Source organism: Haemaphysalis longicornis, unplaced genomic scaffold (genome assembly GCF_048455015.1).
Source record: "Haemaphysalis longicornis isolate Haplotype H1 unplaced genomic scaffold, Haemaphysalis longicornis Haplotype H1 scaffold_9, whole genome shotgun sequence".
NCBI classification, from domain to species: Eukaryota; Metazoa; Arthropoda; class Arachnida; order Ixodida; family Ixodidae; genus Haemaphysalis; species Haemaphysalis longicornis.
Window position 1 is genome coordinate 135,962,895 of NW_027526460.1, and position 21,337 is coordinate 135,984,231.

The following is a 21,337-nucleotide window of genomic DNA, read 5'->3' on the forward strand; positions in this document are numbered from 1 at the left end:
TCATATGACTGTTCCAAGGAAAGATTTGATAAAACAAAGGTTACAGTCGTTTTCTCTAACTATAATGCTCGTGTAGCGGCGCTTGTATTGACAGCAGACAGTTACTTCGTAATGTTTAAAGAGTCACAGTGAAATACCAAATCAGGACAAGTAAAAGAATTTGGGAGTAATGATAGAATCGTCATAGCTGTCTATTTTTATATATTAGTTCATTTGGAAGGTCCGCTAAACCGAGAGCTACAGCTGTCTTCTGCCGAGGGTGCGCGATAAATTTTGCTTTGCTGCAAGGCGTTTTTGCCACCATAGTTGTAGGCGGACAAGAAAACGAGAAATCCTCTTCATAAACAGCTTCGCTTTAAAATTGTGATTGGGATCTAAATTGACAGTTTTTTTTTCTGCGGCTTGTTTATTGGGAGTTTCCAGCGAGTACTGTTTGTTAGGGGTACTTCTTTTTCTATGACTGTATATAAAGTGTGTCGTCTTGTGACATCTTAAGTTCATTTCACACGTCTCTCAGATGATTATGAATATGCGAAGGTGTCATTCTTCTTGAAATCGAACGAAAAATAATTTTCAGAGACGCTTTCTTCAGACGCAATTTAAAATATTAGATTTTCAATGTAAATATTTTTGTGGTTTCAATTACCATCAAACATTTTATATTTCTAATACAGCGTAAGCAAATTCAATACAGTAGAACCACTACTATACTGAATGCTGTCGTGAAGGTGATAACGCTTCGCAATTTTACCTTCCACGCAAAAACATTTATTTATCTTACGACGTTGAGGCCGTGTTTCTCTGTAGCACCAAGTGACATTTCCGTATTTTTTTCAGATGGGCGCTTTTAAAGTCGCGCTGTTCTACAGTGTGCTGTGGGGTATGCATTTTATACTATTGTCTTCACTATTTACATTCATGGTATTAGAAATTTAATGTACATTTGTTTTTGATACTGAGGTAGCGTAGAAAAAACCGTGCTATCTGGCACAGGTTCATCTTCACAGCGCACAAATAACGACACAAAGGGGAGGCAAACATTTTCTCGTGTTTTCCTCCCCTTTGACCCGTTACATTTGCGCTGTGAAGATTAATGCTTATTTATTGTAGGTTTGTTTTAAGACAAGAAAACACTAAGTTCTCTGACTATAACCCAAAATCTGACCCTCCCATTTCTGACCAACTGTCGCGGGGATTACTTTTATTCATGCTATGTTTACTATATTTATTTATTTTATTTATTTAAACATACTGCCAATCCCATCAGGGATTTTCGCAGGAAGGGCTTGAGACATAAAATTACAGAGTAGGTGTACAATAAGACACACACATTAACAATTGAAATCTAGTAACAGAATCGGTTTAACAAAACAAAATCGGAACAGGATTCACACATGTGATTTACTAATAACGTGCAAGTGCAAAGCAAATTCACATACTGGAAAATTGTATGAACTATTGATAAATGTAACGCAAACAATGATAAGCAAAAGTACAGCATGGGTAAAGAATTCAGTAAGAGAAGTGTAATATAAGTACATAAAGAACATGATCTGAAAACAGAGTATTGGGGCTCAGGGATAATTTTTTAAGTGCAACTTACAATACTGAAGGGTATTTCATCTTAAGCGTAACTTAAGAGTACATAATCAGTGGGGTAAAATATATAAATGCACTGTTACGAATACGACACAACTATAGGATATATATGATAAATATTATCTTTAAAATTATCGAATCAAACTGGCGCAGCTCACTAAAACTGAAATAATTGGTGCTAGCCAAACTGTACTAACTTGAACACTTTATCCACTGCGCCAGAACATGCGATGATATCAACCTCCAGATATTTCCGCAAAACGTACTCTTCTGCGAAATTGAAGATAGGCGTATACTGAATTATGACCCTCCCATTTTAGGCACGGGATAACAGAGTGTGTACACTGGGCACGCATTCAATGCAAAAACCAGTCACAGATTTTGCGGTTGGCCTGCGATTTTCTTTTCATTTTCGTACTTTCTAATTTAACCCAATTTACTGATATCAATGATCTTTCCATGCGCACGATTTGAAAGTGAAATAAATATCTTTATTGCACTTAAAACCAATACGGAAATATAATAAGAAAACTGTGGTTGATTCCTCTGTCACAGGGATCAATGAAACACTAAAGTGAAATGTGCGGCGAGATATGTAGCTGAGCATGATTTGCGGGTCGGCGGCTGTCTTGTGGGTGTGCTTGGCGACGTCCTGCTGGCGGGTCGCTTCGGCAAAGGTGTACTGGCGTTATTTCCGTGACGGATATGACGTCAGTGAAATCTTGGGGTATCCGGCCGTAGCACACTTTCGTGTAAAAATATAAATCCTGAAAACGAACAACCCGAAGTATACCGTACTCTTTAGCACTAAATGTTGCTTTCCCACAGGAAGATTCTGTGTGCAGGGGTGCAACCTTTACAGGCCGCTTTCTTCGATGTACTGGCGTCACTTCCGTGACGGATGTGACGTCAGCGAAATCTTCGTGTTTCCGGGAATGAAACACTTTCGTGTTAACATATTTTACACTGAAATAAATGCGACTTTTTCTCCGAAGGTGTACACGCGCATTAAAAAATAAAGTTAGATGAGCATTCAAATTATTGACCATAGTAACAAATAAGGAGCAATCCTTCATCCGTACATGAGTTTATGTATGCAAAGAATAAACTTTCCAAAGAGTACGCACTGACGAGGGAACATGTCTGTCTGCTCCATGGCACGAGTCGTCCCGGGATGGCACATGATAGTCCAATAACGCCGTCTATAAGCTTGAGAGTTTACTGGTGAAAGCGCATTGAAATTCTCCAAGACGCCACTTTTCGCATATACGTACAGGCAAAGGGAAGTCAAAGTGTTTGAGAGAGGACCGCAGGGTCAAATGACTACCTATAACGGAGGAGTACGCGACCTTGATATGACATAAGGTTTATGCCGTGCTTGTTGAATGGCATATGAAATGCACTCGCCCCTGACAATAAGGTGGCATGGCGTGATTCCACTGAATAGAACCACTAATTTAGGCACGTTATCGGTGTATGTCATATCAGGAAATGTGTAATCGGACGCGGGGATGTCTGGACGTCATTACTTTAAATGTCGATCTCAAATTTTGAGCTGGTGCCACTAGTTCAGGGGTTTCGAATTTCTCTTATGTGATAAAGCATTGTTTCCGGAATGTCGAAGCATCGTAATGATATATTTTCACGACGCACCTTTTCCTCTTTCATGAAGCTGTGGGAGCGGCAGTGGCGACTGTAGCGCACCGAGTGTTGCTGAAGCGCCTGGGTTTCGGCCCAACCGGCGTGAAGGCAGGATCGTGGGCATCTACGCTCCAGGTTCGAGGTCGCGGTGTCGTTGGAAAGGAAAGCCTCTTCGCCACATGCCAGCGCTGGGGCTCAAAGGGCATCCCCATTCGCACTACGCTGCTCGTCGGCCTCGCCGGAGGGACGGGTACCTGTGGATTCACCTGGATCATGCTCAAAGTGGCCATGCTGCTGGGAAGCTACTACGCCCCACCTCCCGCTAAGTCGCATTGGTGGTTTTGGTGAATGCGTCGTTAACCTCGTCTACATAATTCCAGAATTCGTTGAAGCGTACGCATTCCAAAGCGTGAAACCAATTTGTGAAATTAATAAATTCTTGGTAGTGCCTGTTGTATTTAAGGAGTGCGCTGTTCATGAAGGGAGGTCGAGATGTACGATTTGTTCGCATTTAATGAACGTGGGCGTATGTAAAGAGGAGAAAACAGTGGATCATTACAAAAGAGCCCGAAGACCTATACGGAACAACAAGCACTGGTACAGGTCGACTGCCGATGCAAATTCCACCTTTGGTGTAAGAAGGCCTTTAGACGGGGCTAGAAAACATGATCGTCTTGACAACTGCCTTGATGCAAGAGAGACCGCACCCGGAGTCCGAAGAGATGAGCGTTATAGGTAGTTAACATCTGTCAACCGAAGATGAGTCCGCCAAGACACCCAGATCGCGTGTGGCGGTTACTCTGTTTCCGAGAGTCGAGGTGGTAGGAAAAGCTTAAAGGAGAATTATTTTGAGTGTATGTAATAGCAATAACCTTCAAAGGATTCAGGCCTATGTAATTAGTTTTCCAGCTAGGGAAATCGCGTGTACGTGGCTTGTAAGCCTGGCGCAATCTGCCTGTGATACCACTGCACGATAAAGGTTCATGTCTTCCAAGTGCAAAAGAGATGAACGTTTTATAATTAACTGTACATCATTCCAAAATGACACCATACAGGCCCGAGAATGGAGCCCTTGGGAACCCCGGCTGGCACAGCGAAGCTGTGACACTTGACGCCGGCGTACTGAACAATGTTTGTTCTATTCTTGAAATTGGTCGAGAACCACTCGCAGGAAGCAGGTGATAGGTGCGCAGACAGCCTGCAAAGAAGCGAATCATAGTTTATGCAGACGAAGTTGATGCCGTCGTCTTGATGACGTGAAAGTACACATTTGGTGGCGTCACTTAAAAAGTAGGCAGGGTTGGAATCGACAGATCGGTTAGGCGTGAACACTTGCTGATTACTGTGAATAAGGAGCGGGTTTTGGTCAAAAGATAACGGCGTACCAATTTTTCTAAGACCTTTGAGAAAGAATAAATGAGAGAAATTGGCCGATAATTCCCAGGCACCGACGCGGTCCCGGACATATAGAGACGAAAAATAACTCCAGGTTTCCAACCTGTCGGAAATTGCCGCTCTGCAGGCAAAAAACAAGAAATGTGGCAGAACAATGACGAGAGAACGTCGCGGCAGACTTTGGCAATAAGGCATGGAACATTAAAACTGCAAAACGTTTGTAAACGTTTTCTTCTTCTTCGGCGCGCGCTGGCCGTACGCTGAGTCACTTGCAAGCAAAACAAACCTACCTAACTTCCCCGACAAGGCGACCCCTTAAAGACCATACTCGTGCTATCGCGTTGCTTTTTCGATGGTTCAGAAAGGTAAATTAGCTAGCTAGGCGCATTTTTGCTGCAGTTACAGCCAAAAGCCGAAATTTAAGCAAAACAGGCGGAGACGCCTATAGCCGGAGCTGCGCGAGCTGTGCTTCAAACTAGCCAGCTGAGCGTCAGGTGAGAAGCTGAGCTTCTCTTGACCAGCTTATCTTTGGCCAACTGAGCTTCAAAGATGCTATTTCTTTATAGCTATACACTTGAGCATGGCAGAAGCTTACCTTTCCAACGACCAGACGCGACTGCATCTCGTCAGTAAGCCAGTGTATCAGCTTACTTCTTCAGAGCCGCGCGTGCAAAAAGGAAAGCAGACAAATGCTGGCTTAGTAGCACTACAGGCGTGCGTGACAACGTCGACGGCGGGAAACTTCTCTCTCTCTCTATCGCTATTTTTTGTTTCGTTCTCTATGCCCAACCCATGCAGGTATGGAGTTCTGCCTGCTCGGGAAGTAACCATCATCCCGGATACCTAAAAGGGCTACACTAGGAAGGCTCTTATGGACGCAAACAGCACTCCTTCACCCGAGAAGGATCTGGCCACCCTGGCGTGGTAGTTACCCGCCATTTCCCATGACTAACATAATGAACACTCGGCCCTAAGTCTCCAGCAGCTGTAGAGCACCTGTCCATGGCGGCGGTAAGAACAACGAAACGTCAAAGGAGGCCAAGAATCTCTGGGTCCGAACAGGCCGCCAGTGGAACATGACCCTGGGGCAACGTTCAACGCACGCAGGGAAGCTTACCTGTACTATTAGAGAAGCTCTCTGAAATATTTGGGGTACTGTTAGCTTTTGCTTCGACCCGAACGCATTCATTCCTTAATTCAGGGTAAACGAAGCGAAACGCGACGATGGACTTTCGCAGTGCGATTTGATACCCCTCCATTCTTTGGCAAGTGTGTTCGTAATCTCTCTCGTGGCGGAAGGCAGCGTACTCGTCGGGAAAGCAGTCTGTGAAGAAATGTGGTCTGGCAACCACGTCTCGGCAATACAGTACACTTCACAATCGAAAAAAAAAACATTATAAAAGAACAGCGGTGCTTTCGCACGAAGGCCTCGGGTGTTCTGGTAGTAAAAAAAACACCCATGGGTTATTCATGTTGGCGGGCTTCAGCGCTCTGTCTTCCCTCAGAACACAGTCAAATGGGCAGAATAAGCACCCGTCGGCCGTACAGACGACACTTTTACATGGCCAAAACACGCATCGCTGACACTAACATGACATGAGACGTAGCTCGGGTATTTGACCTTTACCGCATCCAAACAACCCTCATTTTTTTCAAACAGACGTGACGAGTTCCGTTACGGTAAATACTGAGGTCTCCGGGTGCAGAGGGGACACAAACCAGGCTTCCTTGGGCGGCTGGAGGGTGACGGTTAGTAGCCCCGTGTACGTGGGCTCGACTGTGACGGGTTGAGTTGAGAGAAGGGTTCAGCTTACCTCGACCTTGCCGCGTTTATATGGATTCCTACGGACGAGTTGACGTGAGCGTTGACCGCAACGACATTTTGTGCCGCGGCGGTTCGCGAGCACGTCAAAAGGTAGCGGTGCCCGCTCCTCCGAGACTGAGCTGTTGCCTATGTGGTTGTTTACGAGTTTTTCGCTCGGCCAGTGCTATAGCAACCTCAGCTGCTGACTTGATAATTTTCCTTAATTATTCCAATACTTTTTTTCCCGCACTTACCGTCAGCAATATAAACCATACCATCTGCATTGTCCATGAAAACGTTGTAAGAGCTGTAAAAAATGTCTAAATAGTGCCCAAGAACGCCGCATTGCTTCCACGGGAAGCACATCTTGAGACACGCATCTGTGAACCCATTTTAGCAAGAAAACTCGGTTCCTTTTCTACCAGCTGCATTTTTACTCCCCTCGGCATATAGTAGTATAAATATTTATTTGCCACAAATGTGTAAGGGAGCCGAGGATGATTCTTTGCGCTGGTCTTGAAGTGATCATCCTGTGTATGAATAGTGTAGTGGCGCGATCGCCTATGATTTTTTGCGGTGCAATCGGAGGTAGTCGATCGTACTGTATATTGGATGTTAGACATGGAATTACCGAGATCTCACCCAAAACCCGAACTGTGATTAAAAAGATGCCCGCAAAAAAGAACGTTTGAAATACCACTACAAAGTAGCGACACCAACCCTTGACTATATGGCATCTTGCAAAATTGCATAATTGGCCCAAGTAAAGGTAGCTAATTGCTATTGGCGGTGAGATGTTGGAGGGGAGAACCCTGGCTCTGACATCATCTTAGGAACTCGTGCCGGTGTTGTGTGCTACTCTCCGCTTGTGAGGGGCAGCAGTGTCTGTTCTACTAAATCACCCGCTTTGATGCTGTCGTGTATTAGAAGAAAGCGTACTTCAACTAATTAAGTTATTTGGCCGCCTTCTGACACCTCTGAATAATTTCAGCCTATATCCCCCACAATTTCGCAACACACCAGGAGAAAGAGAGAACAGTTTTCTTAAGGGCATCGGCCAGTTGATCGTGTGTAAGTCGTCTTTTCTAGCTTATTTGCGCGGTTGAGTGATCAGAGCTTCTCAATAAGTATTCAAATTGCGTAGGCTTCCAAAAGTATTTCTGAGATGCTCTAATGGAGACTGAACAATCTGATGGTACGCACCACACCAAGCAGCCCTTACACGCTCATCGCACCGCAGGACATAAAACGGATGTCTTCTACTTATTTCGTGGTTGGCTTGTATCAGATACTTCTTTTTTGTACCCAACGCATTAATTATTCTGAGTCGTCAGAAACGTTATATTAGGAGGTTTGGGGATGTTTGCAAGGTTCACAAAGTTTGTGTAGGTATTTTCTTCAGGCTGTAAGGCATACATTCCTCCTTCAAAAAGTGGCTTTCGTTATGACTCCGTGCAGGAAGGTGCATATCCGCAGGATGTGTTGTTTATTCACATGCAAATGCAATGAGAAGATTTGTGCTACGCCACCGCGAAACGGGGCGGACAACCTTGTCCAGAGTACTGGGAGGCGGCGTTTGGGTCCCCAGTTTCTATGGTAACCATCGTTATCATAACAAATTGACTCTAACCCGAACAGTTATGACATGAATACGGTGTTGAAGGCTTGATATACTCGCTAATAAACGCAACAAACAGTAAACATGCCGGTTTCCAGTGTAACAAGAATCTAAACCGATGAATATGTTGAAGCAGTTCTTTGTTTTCCAGCCCTTTCATGCATAAATAACATTCCTACCTACCCTAGATGCCTTTCTATGAATTGAAGAAAATAACTCTTACTCTTTCGTCTGGGACTGAGGACTCCGCCTACTAACCAGCTCAATTTTACAGTTAAATAAGGTTTTCCCCTCATCTTGCTCCTCCTCCTCCTCCCCTTGAGTGCAGTTTTACTATAACGCATGTCTGAATTTCGGGAAGATATGGCTGTGGGAAATGGACCGAAATATCCCTCCAGGTCTCAACAAACATATTGTTACCATATTTCTTCCGTACATGTGACTCGGTTTGCTCAACAGGCCTCCATACTGGTTAATTTGAAGCCTGGTATAAAGCCAGCACGCGACTATACACACAGTAGGTTATTTGGAACTCAACGTAAACTTTTCGCGTCCCATAGTTAATGTCGGCCTTCTTTTATGCTGTGACAATGTAAAGTGATTTGATACACCACTTTCGGCCGTTCGGCAAAGTTGCAAAAACTGTTTTAGCTTACATACGATTACAAGGAATCGTAATGCCTTCTGCCAAAGCCGACAGACCCGAAGACCTGAAATTTGTTTTCGTCTTGTATATTCGCTGTTGTCAGTTATGATCAGATGGCTGTTCGCTTTCTCCGAAAGATTGCTGAATACAGAATCTGACGCCTAGGTCAAACTCTCTGCGCTCTGCATAGGACCGCCTTCGGAAGGAACGGGTCGACGCCGGATATTCTATTCCTGAGTGGTATCAAAAACTATACTTTAAATCATGCTTTGAGATAATGTATTCGATTTGAAGTTTTTTATTATAATAAAAAGTTACGCACACGCAAAGTCTGGTGCGGACGAGCATCAAAAGACGATTTGGTTGTAGGGTTTAACGCGCCGACGCAACGCAAGCGATGAGGCGCGCCGTAGTGGAGGGCTCCGGATTAATTTTGACCACCTGGGGATCTTTACGTGCGCCTAAATCCTAAATCTCGTACACACGGGCGTTTTTGCTTTTCGCCTCTATCAGAAAAGCGGCCGCCGCGGCCGGAAATCGAGCCCGCTACCTCATGCTCAGCAGCGCGACGCCTTAGCCACTGAGCCACCGCGGCGGGTGAGCATCAAAAGTCAACTGAGAGCAAACAAACACCAGGGAGAGCGTGTGCGAAAGAGGCAGACGACAGTACGAGCTGACGTCACGCAGCCGCGCTTCGCAGTGCCGCAAGTGGTCGCGCTCGCCGCCAATAATAATATACATTTACACCATTCCGAAAATAACCAAAAGAAAACTTAAAACAAAAGAAAACTAAAACTTAAACGCATGTGGATGCTCCTGGTGAAATCTGGCTTCAGGGGTCTCACTGTGCGTACAAGAGGCGTTAGAACGCTACGCGTTAATAGACTATTCTCTGAATTTCTGCAGGTTTTTGAAGACGGTACTCTTTCTTGGGCTACTTAAACACAGACATTTTTTCTGTCTGAATTTATGTTTGTCTGTCTGTCTGTCTGTCTGTCTGTCTGTCTGTCTGTCTGTCTGTCTGTCTGTCTGTCGGTCCGTCTGTCTGTCTGTGGCTAGATTCAGCCACCCGGCCCAAGTGAACCGAAGTCTGCGCAATAGTCTCACATACTCACAGCGAAAGCTACGTGTCTAAGTCTGGTTTATATGTTCATACTTGTCAACATTGTCGACCAAGAACAAGACATTACAGAAATAAAAGACAGAAAATTAATACTAAATGGATATTTATAGTGTTCCTTTAAAAAAAAATTATAGATGCTTGATTTTTGCAAAATGAAATACTACATCTACTGCCGAAAAAAATTCACACTGTCGCTGCTGTCGCCCACGCCACTATAGCTTCTTGCGGCATTTTAAGAATACCAGCGGCAACAGTTACGAAATGTTCCACTAGATCGGCTCCGCGTTCTTCTTGGAACGCACGTGGACTAGGGCAACGCGGTTCTATAAACGTTGAAATAGGAGCCTCGATTCACGCGCGTCTCCACCGTACGGCAGCGCTGGCATCTAGGCACCCGGCTTGGAGCAGTCGAACGCGGTAAATTTAAATTCACTGGAGCAAACCTTTAGTGTGTTTACCTTGGGAGGAGCGCGACGCAAGAGGAACAACATGAGAAGTGAGCGGGAAAGCGAAGGCGGGAATTTACTTCGCAAATGTCGACAAAGACTATCGTCTTTTATCGATATTTGCGAAGAAAGAAGCAGATACGCGGCGAGTTTTTTTCTAGCGTAGACGTAACCAGAAATTCCTTGAAAGCGTTTGTGTACAAGTATTTGAAATTTCTGGCGAACAAGCGGATTCCTTACTACGCGCAGAAGAAAACATTGCCGGCTGGAAGTATGAACCCATGAAGCTCTCGTACGACGCGTAATGGAAGATTTTCAACACGGCGTGATTTGCAGCCCTGCCGATTGCCGGCCCAATTCTTTCATATCACTCCGGGTCCAAGAATGCATCCTTATTTTTCTTTAGTTTGCTGTCGAGTGAATAACTCGCTTTTTTCATTGACTAAACCTAGCTAGGTAGAAAATTAACGCAAGGCGGCTGCTGCGTAGCTGCGTAGCCTTAGTCCTAATCTAGATGAAAAGTCATTACAAGTAATTTGTTACAGTCCTCGAACTATCTGCAGCTCAAGCAGTGAGCCCAGTAGAAAAGGAGGTGGAAGCAAGCAACGACGTTTCTTGCTCACACAGTTCCTTTATTTGACATAAAATGTAATCAAGCATAACATGAACTTTTTGAAAAATATGTTTTCTTTCCCGTTCCACAAACATTACATAGAGCGCTCACATTTTATAAAATATCCAATATTTGTACATATATACAAATTTACAATATTTACACTTTGTACATATATACGCACATCAGCCCGGAGGATTGTAAACACAAAAACTCCCACCTCCCCTCGCGGGAACCCCTGTATACATGCGACGCTTAGGGGGTTCACGTTGCAGCGTTGGGCAGCGGAGGAACGGCGCTGGAACGATGGAGCGGAGCGGCTCAGGCACCGCGTTTTATAGCGCGCATAACGGTGAGGGGACGCGCCGGCGCCAGTGCGTCTGCCGTGGCTATGACGCAACACAATCCAACACAATCCACTTTAATCCAATCCAATCTAAGCCAAGCCAAGCCAATCCAATCGAATCCAATCCAATGCCCCTCGCGCGAGAGTTTTCGCTATCGGAGAGGAGAGGGGGTGAGCGGCGGAGAGCGCAGCTGGCGTGGCGAGGAGAATGGGGGAGGGGCGGACGCCGACGACGACAACGCCGGATGCAGGAACAAGGCGGGTGAATGAGATGCGTTGCACCTAAAAAATTACACCATCTTCCCGTGGGGAACCCTCGTGAGGATGCGAAGCATCGTGGCGGTTCGTGTGGTTCCATTGTGTTGCAGTTATGTTGAGTGATCTGGTTTTTACTAGCGCCAGAGGGAATTCCGCGTCCGGGTCCACACCGGTGGCAAAGGCACGCAAGTACTGTTGTGTTACGGTGAGTAGGCGGTGGTTCTCGAGGCGCCGAAACACGTCCATCATGTTCTTGTCGATGCTGTCCCTGTGGTAGAATCGGTAGTCTCCGTCAGCGTTGGTGAGGTAAAGGTTGTTGACATTGGTGCACCGGCTGAGAGCAATATACACGCCCTCCTTTTCGCAGCTGTTGTTGTTGTTGTTGTTGTTCCTTGATATTATTGGCGCATACCCAATCAGGGGATCGGCCAAACATCAGTCGTTAATTCGAATGAGATTACTGCCTAGGTGGATGATTCAAAGAAAATTAGAAAAATTTGGAAGCTTTTTTTTTTTCTTGTGTTGGAGTAATTGAGTTTGGAATTTGGTCAATATTGAAACAAAAAAAGGAAATAAATAAATAAATAACTAAATAAAGAAATAAAAATAAGAACAACAAGGAGAAGAAGAAGAAAGGGAGAGTAGGAGAATAAAAAAAATCAGAAATGGTTGCTTTTGGAGGGCTCAGGTGAGGTGCCAGAATAAGATGCGAATTAGGTTGTAAATCTTTTGGAATTTTCTATGAAGCGCAGAAGAGCAGAACAAACATCCCGGCGGCAATATCCCGTTTCTGAAGCCCCAAATGATAAGAGAGCCGGCACTGATAAGCAGCTTTGTCTTCTCCTTCTTCTTCGGCGGTTCCCCTACGGGAAGATGACGACGGTGGTTGAACGCGAACCTATCTCGTGATGGATTTTTTGGTTGGCCAATCCCTAGGGGCATCCTGCCACAATCAGCACCAGAGGCGCTGTGGACGGGGCTGGTTGAGCTGCAAGGCACGTGGGGCTTCCCGCCACAGCTTTGTCACGGGAAATTTAACATCCTCCTCTAAAGTTTTAGATGCAAATCATCTCATTCACCCGCCTTGTCCCTGCGTCCGGCGTTGTCGTCGTCGGCGTCCGCCCCTCCCCCATTCTCCTCGCCGCGCCAGCTGCGCTCTCCGCCGCTCACCCCCTCTCCTCTCCGATAGCGAACACACTCTCGCGAGGGGCATTGGATTGGATTCGATTGGATTGGCTTTGATTGGCTTGGATTGGATTAAAGTGGATTGTGTTGGATTGGGTTGCTTCATAGCCGTGGCAGACGCACTGGCGCCGGCGCGTACCCTCATCGTTATGCGCGCTATAAAACGCGGTGCCTGCGCCGCTCCGCTCCATCGTTCCAGCGCCGTTCCTCCGCTGTCCAACGCTGCAACGGGAACCCCCTATGCGTCGCATCTACACAGGGGTTCCCGAGAGGGGAGGTGGGAGTTTTTTCTTTTCAGTTCGTCGTTTCCGTTGACGTTCAGCTTCGCGTGCCTTCGTTGTATCAGTAGCTTCTTGATGTAGTTTGAATGAGTCAAGGACATACGGCGCGTTCGTAGCACTTGCTCCTGTCCCGGATTTGTAGCGCAGTGGGAAGAGCACCGCGTACTTCCCGTTGCGGCCAGAAAGTCGTGGGATCGAAACCGAGCGCCGCTATTTCTCGTCGTCGCATCATCCAGAATTAATCTTGTATTGCTGAAAAGATTTTGGGTGATTTTGCGTGAGTTAATGAAGAAACTTAAGTATTTTTTATGACGCTGCTGTCTTCGAGCATTTGGTGCGGGCTGCTCATTTTCGAACAGCTGACGTACAATTCTTCCGTCAGCCTCATTATGGCCCATTTTTGCACGCCTTTGGCCCCATTATACAGGGTTTTAAATTGTAAATTTAGACGTCGCAATTTTTGCCTGCCCCGCTGCGAACACGAAAATCCGAAATGTTCGGAGACGCAGCTGGTTGCGTGTCGAGAAGAGCGGGTGGTCACCGGGGCAGGAGGAGGTGTCCACGTCAGGGGAAAGGGAAGCAACCTTCGAGTCAATGTCGGGACCTTTGAGGTGAATGTAAAGACATTCTGTGCCCGTGCACACAACGGTTGCGTCGGGCAGTGCGGGACGGACTTTGCGATAGAAGACATGCGAATGCGGATTTTTTTTTTCGGTACCTAATTATTCTGTATTGCCGAAGAATGAAATTCCTGTTTTTTTTTTTGTTACTAATAGGGATTCGGTATATGAAAACTTCCTGTTTACGTAAATTTAAACGCACTCGCCTCCACCGTTTTATGCTGCAGAGCAAACTTTCGCAATAATAAAAAAAAAGGTCGCTTTATGTTCAGGGCGCAGCCTATGAGCACCTTTAATTAACACCCGCCGCGGTGGCTCAGTGGCTAAAGCGTTGCGCTGCTGAGCACGAGGTCGCGGGTTCGAATCCAGGCCGCGGCGGCCGCTTTTCTGATGGAGGCGAAAAGCAAAAACACCCGTGTGTACGAGATTTCGGCGCACGATAAAGATCCCCAGGGGGTAAAAATTAATCCGGAGCCCTCCACTACGGCGCGCCTCATCGCCTGCGTTGCGTCGGCGCGTTAAACCCCACAATCAATCAATCAACCTTTAATTAACGTTCTGTCGCGCGCGAATACAAACCTCACGTGGAGTGCTGCTCAGCAAAGCGTTTGGAAATACCGGACGCGTATCGTTTTGTCCGCAGGCTTTTACATTCCTTCCGAAGTGGAACACGTCAGCACGCCCCTAGAACCGGCGGCAACCGGCTTCGCTTACTCAGCGTCTGTAGCCCGATCTCCCCTCTTGAGGCGTGGACGTACGTAAACTGTTTTCTCGGCATGTTTTGCGAGCGCCACGCAGAAGACTAGACGACGCCAGGCGCTCCTTGTCACGCGCGTGATCACGTGCGGGATAAATGGCGGGAGTACCTATCACTTGGTGTTCACTGATGACGCCGCAATGAAGAAGGCTTGAAAAGAACAACAGCAACAACAGCTCCCCTGTCAAAAAAGGAACTGAACAAGCGATGGACTCGAACGAATGGCCTCTGAATCACGAAGATGCAGGGATGGTATCCTCGTGTCACTATCATCGTCATAGACCTCATACTGCCATCATCAGCAAGGTAGCGGGTCCTCGAGTATCTGCAGTGCCACCCGACAGAACAGATTGAACTTGACTGCGGTTCTGGGAGGTCGCACGTCTTCCCCGCTCCCCATCCAGCCGCGCTTAGGCTCCAACAATAAATGTAGAAGACCGCACTCATCTACCGAGTCCGCGGGCTCTTCCTACAAAGCTAAGAAATAAACCTAACATCACTACTGTACACATTGCACATTCGCCAGCCCAGCTCTGAAATGCGAACGCAATCGAATGGCACTTACGCTAGCCAGGCCTACCGCGCTTTAGCTGGAGCGCCATCACATGACGTGTCTCATCACCTCCCTCGACCAGTTCGAAGCAGAGCTGGGTGGCTCAAACTTGGATTGCCATAAGGCGCTCACGGGTCGGCAGTCATAGTCACCAAATCACTACACTCTTCGGCCACCATGCTGCGCTAACCCTTGGTTAAATAAAGTTCTCTCTCTCTCAATCTCTCTCTCTCTCTATCTCTCTCTCTGTCTCTCTCTGTCGCCTGCTAAAGTGAAAAGTGAAAGCGGGTATGTTCAATGGCCCTCAGGCAGCCTGAAGAAAGAAGACGACGGTGATCGGTTCGCCCCCTTGTGGGTACGTTCCAAACCCATCGACATCATTATCATCATTATCGTCATTTCGTAGCGTACACCGTTGGAGGAGTCTGTACAATTCGTATATCTACCTTGCATATCACTCAATATAAACGTTACCCGTACCCCTGCGTAACAATTTATTAGTAATCATATAAGCTTCTAGACCTGAATCACTTCTCTCGAGAATTCGTGCATACCCAATTTATTTAACTTTAACAAGGGCGCTCGTGTGGACAATCCCTTTTCCGAGCGCGCATGCCATAGCAGTCCGAAGAAGAAAGCAAAGAGGATGGACAACTGATCGAATGGTGCTGCTGGTACGTAGCTCAATTTTGTCTTATTGGTGTGACGTATTTCAACGGTCCGTGTCTAGTTATTATTTAGGAAAGAAATCTCGGTGCAAAAGGAACGCGGCTAAGCATATGTACGGCGAGTAAGGCTACAGATGCGCTCGAAACGTGGCTGGCTCCGCCACCCTCTTCCAAGCACGAAGTGGTTTACGCTGGCGTCCTTGATTTGTTGTGTTTGGTGGTATTTGACCTATCTCGCTTAATTTCGTGCCTACATTAACTTTAGTTAAGAAGTACTGAAAAAGGCAACCCCACGAATGCGGTGCCCATGGTCTTGGTTTTTATTACGGGGCAACGATAGTATCCGTGCTCTGCAAAGAAGTAATATGTGAAATATGCCCCAATTTCTGCCTTTATAAAAAATGCTCGAATCCTTCAACAACAGCACGGCCAGGTATTGCGTCCTTGTTTTTAAGTGGATCATTGCATAAAATATAATTTTTGTTTATCAAGAAGTATGCTGTGTCGGGATAACATTGATGTTATCTTATTGCAACCATGAAGAAGCTAATATGTATTGTAGGGAAAACGCGTGCTGCCGTTATGGCTCTTTTGTTAGTTTCCGGGGACGTTTCGACAGCGTCACTTGTTTCGGAAAGTGGCGTCCTCCGACGAAATCCACCCCCAAGAAACATGTCTCGGGGATTGTAATGGGGCCTGTACATCATTTTTCGTTTTTTTGTGTCATTTGATGGCTAACGTGTAATTACAGAGTTAGAATTGTTTGTAACGCTTGCCTGTATTGCATCCATCCTGGTCATATGAAGTTGCTTTGTATGTTCCTGTATATCATTCGTTTCACTGTTAAGGAACTTCTTTAATTGCTGGGTGGTAGTTTGGGTAGTTTTTTTTTCAATTGAACAAACCTGTATTCCCTCGTAATGAACCCTTTGACGCACGGCCAGTGGTACCTTGTTCGCGTTGGTTGCTTTGGCTGCAACATAGCATACGCAAACCACCCTGTTCTTGCTAGATGCCATAGAGTCAGGTTTGTGCTTAATGTGTTCTCGTGATCAGTTTTGCTGCCGCCAGCATGAGCATGTATACAGGGTCCCGCCTACCGTAAGACATCTGCGTGTGTGCGACGTCACACCCTTACCATGCCGGCTACGTTCGAGAATACATCTGCTTTTCGTCCCTTTGTCGTTAGCATCGTAATTTATCAAATAACGCGTAGCAAAAAAAAATTAATTTACTTCCGACAGTGTTGAGGATGATAACGTATTTCAATTGTATACACTTTTTTTCGTTGCAGTGAAGATGCGCCACCACTGAGGAATCCTGTGGCGTGTGTGTCATTGCATGAATCATTTTTTTTTCTGCCAGGTTCTGGGCACTGCTTCTGGCCAACAAGCACGCGATGAGTCGACGTATGTTGAAAAACAGGTACCCGAAAGGTAAACGATACTACAGTTTTTTTATTCTACTAGGACTCAGACATTGGGGCATTTGTAGTTGTGATTTTTTGGGCTGATTTCATGGCTAGCTGTTCTTGACTGAAGCCGTAGACGTGCGTGTGAGCGTTTTTTGAGCAGCATATATATACTGGCCTGTATTCAGTATATAGTTCACAAGCCGTAGTACCCAGTTATGCTTCCGTGGGCTGATATGCCGATGGGTATAACTCATATGTAACTATTTCTTCTTTGACGTAATTAGTGTGTTTTGTAGAGAACAATGGAAACTGGTGGTTAGTAAGAACTATCCCAGAAGTAGTGGTACGAGGTTAGTGGGAAGAAAAGACTTCTTGACCATGTGAAGTTTTATTTCAGTGGTTGTCGTGCGCACCTATCAGCCACAGTTTCATAAAAAACATGCTTCTACGAGAGGGGCGCTGTTTCAGAAGTGGCGCGCTGTTCCAACGAAGGCCACGCGAGCTCAGCGAACGCGGCAAAATGGCACGGAATTGAACGGACCCCCACTGTATTGATCAAGTGAGTTGCGAGGGCGTAGGGATATAGCGTGAATTTTGTGAGGAGAAGATACGACGTAGTCAGCAATTCGAGAGACATCACAAAATAGGATCGTTATGCAAAACGCTACAAAGTAATTTGTAGATATTAGAATGTTTAACCACGCCAGCGAAAAGCATTTTCATATCTAAACGTGCCTCTGATTAGTTAAAAATTGCCAAAAAAATATTTTTGTGATTTTTGAATCTCTCTCAGCGATATAACTGGAAAAAAAGTTATATAACTAAAAAAAAAGGTATGGAAAAGAGCTACACATACCTTGCGCTCCGCCAACGGCACGTGTAGCGGCCCTGTGTGCGCCAGAGGTTCGTCCATTTCCTCCTCGAAGAGTTTCGACTGGCGTGCAACGCCGCGAATTTTGTGCGTGTATCATACCGAGCATAATGTCGTTATGAACGCTGTGCTGAAGTTAAATAACAAAGCAACGTGTTACAGGTACAGTGTAACGCATGATTAACGCAAGCCGGCATAGGTAGGTGATGTGTAAAGCTTCGCTTCCCAACCACCTCCACAGGGTGGGTTAGTTTGCATTTTTATTTCTCAACGATGGCGATTGGTAAGGCCCACGGGCCTGTCGATTGCTGTATGACGTCTTCTCGAAATATTGCTCGCACAAGGTGGTAAATAGCATGTCGTTATTTTGTCGAAACACGGTAGGGGTGTTGGTTTATGGGTCTCTCGCTTTCGTCAGTTATGATGCGATGCTTAGTAATAGTTCTTTGCTCCACGTTGGTCGGTGCAGCAAAACAGTGGCTAAAGAGTTGATACCGCTGAGAAGCTTTTGCAGTTGTGCCACCGTCAGTTGAGGGTTCACGTTTATTTCAGCCGTTATTTTAATTCATTCGACGCGTTAAACAATTCCAGGCTGCCTGTCGTGTTGTCTTCGTTGACCGTGTCCACGTAGACGACTGCTTTTCGCGACTTACGTTAGTGACAAGCCGGGAAATTCCATTCGACGTTAGGGGCAGTGACGAAGTACAGTACCGGATTCCCCGCAATGGTAGCAGAGAGGCCGACTGTCATACATTCGCTAAACAGCCCCTTTCCGTTCTGGTCTGCTCGGTTCATACCACGCGGTCGGGTTCAAGATTTACCTGAACGGCTGTGTCACGGCCGGAGTTAGCTATAGGGTGCCGCAGGATCCAGCGTGCGCAAAACATCTATAAGTTGCGACCGAACCCTCCACTCCCGACGCCGACATGCCCAGCCCATCCGTGCACGTTGTGACCGGACGATGAACTTCGAGGTCCGCAACGGGTGCTACAGCTCACCGAACTTCGCCCCGGATAACATCTGTAATACCAGCGAACGTTGGCCGCTAGTCACTCTGGTAAAGTAGCTGCAGTTATTCACACAGACTGCTTCGCACCGGCGTCCGGATTGCTTTTTCATCGAAGGAGGAAGCGTAAGCGGCTAGATGGGCCCGACGTCCGCGCTTGATGGTGCGCAGCTGAAGTGACCGCTCTATTGCTGCAGCTTCTCGAACGAATCAGCAACTGTCGCTGGTGGGGTGCGTACATGGGCGTCGGCAGAATTTTGTTTCGGGAGGGGGGGCGGCAAACCCATTGTATTGAGGGGACAGATGCAGAGAGAACGGAGGTGGGGCAGTTGTTCTGGGGTGACTTGGGGGTGGGGGGGGGGGGGCAGTGCCCCTTTTGCAACCCCTGCCGACACCCATTGTTCCTTGCCAAACCTGCAAATAACTGTTCCTTGCCACCCCACATAAGGTGGCGCACTTTTAATGCGTAGCATTCTTTGCCGAGTAGCCCCACAGCCTGGAGGGTGTAACGCCCTGCATTTCTACAATAATGAAGAATTCGCGGAAGTTCCACCATTAATCGTTATCGCACCGTAACTGGAGATAATTGGTCGAACAAAATTTCGAAAAACCAAAAAAATAAATTTCAAGAAATAGCGGGAACTTTGAATCCCGTAACGTCCTGCATTTCTACAAAAATGCAGCTATTGCGAAAGTTAAACCTTTCATTGCTATAATATACGAAATTGGATAACTGGTCCAACAGAATTTAGAAAAACCAAAAAATAAGAGAGAAATATAGAAAAATAGCGAAACTGGCGAACCATGTAACACCCTGCATTTCCACAAAAATTGCACAGTTCTCGGAAGTTCAACCTTTCATCGTAATAATAGCATAAAATGGGGATAATTGATCAGGAAGATTTCTGAAAAACCGAAAAGTAAGAAAAAGAAAAATTGCGATAATGGCGACCTGTGTAACGCCTTGCATTTCCTTGAAATGCAGATTTTGCGGAAGTTCCACCTGTACTCGTTGTAAGAGCGCAAATAGCGATAATTGGTCAAACAGAATTGTGAAAAACCAAAAATAAGGAAAATATAGATAAATAGCGAGAATGGCGAACAGTGTAACGTCCTGCAGATCCACAAATATGCAGATTATGTGGAAGTCTTTGTTCACTCGTAATAGCGTAAATGGAGATAATTTGTAGAACAGAGTTTTGTAAAAAATTAAGAAAAAATACAGAAATGGCAATACTGGAGATAGTTGGTCGGGCAGAATTTCGAAAAAGACAAATTCAACCGTAAAGGACTACCCCTCTATACAATCGGCATAAGAGTGCTACGCATTAGTAGGGAATTCTCCGAATTTCTATAGATTTATGGTTCACTCATGCCAGTGGGAGGAGGAGGAACAACTTTATTGAGCATGTAGCGCTTAAGCGCTAGATGGGGTGGTTCCCTCTTCTCGGCCTGATCCAGTCCTCATAGGAGAGGACCCAGGCGGGACGATATTTGGCGCGAAGCCCATCGAATGCCCCACAGTCCCAGACGAGATGGCGGATTGTGGGGGTCACTTCTGTGTTGCAGGCAAAGCAACGGACTGGTCTAGGAAACGGTGCAGCGGAACCACTGTTAGAGAGGTTTCCATCGTGGGGTGTAGGTTGGGGAGCGTAATTCCGCCATCGAGAAACCACGTCATCTGTGTATGCGTACCCCGACCGCGCCCGGTTGAGGAACACCTGAGCACCTCGGGGTAGACCAGGGGGTGTGGGGTCGTCACAAGGGGGAATAGTAGTGGCCAATTCCTGCCTCCTTCGATTACGTCGACGGCGGCGCTCCACATCTGGATCAGTAAGCAGCGTATATTGTCTTACAGGCAGCATGAACTGGGAACGGTGTAAAGAAGCCTCGCTCGCAAGTTCATGAGCCTTCTCGTTTCCTGGGTGCCCTTGATGGGTAGGAATCCAGCGTACCGTTACCAGTACTCCAGAGTCAGCCCTAAGGTCCTCGCATTCCTGCTTGATAGCGTGGGCGGTGCTGTTTTGTCTGGGTGGACCAATGAGGCATTTCAGTGCCTCAGTGCAGTCAGTCAATATTTCCACCCGGTCGTAACACCGTTCTGGATGATCGGTGACAGCCTGGCGTGCAAGGTGAATACCTTCCTCTATGGCAAAAAGCTCAAGTTCCGTTATGTCGGGGTCGGCGTCCAGCGAAATTAGACGAATGCTTTGCAGTTCATTGGAGTTGGACACAGCGGCTACTACCGCCATACAGGACTCGGCCCGCAAACACGCGTCCACAGCTACCTCGAGTGTTGAACTGCTCCGAGAAGTGATCGGCACGTGATCGACACCAAGCTACGTTGGCTGCGTTGTGGCACTTCGTTTGCGAGGCAGCCATGGCCGGACATTATTAACCCCCTCCCTTAAGCCTGCGGCCTCGAGCCATCCAAATAAAAACATTTGTCTGTCTGTCTGATGCAAATTACCGAAATTACCTCTTCTCGGGTAC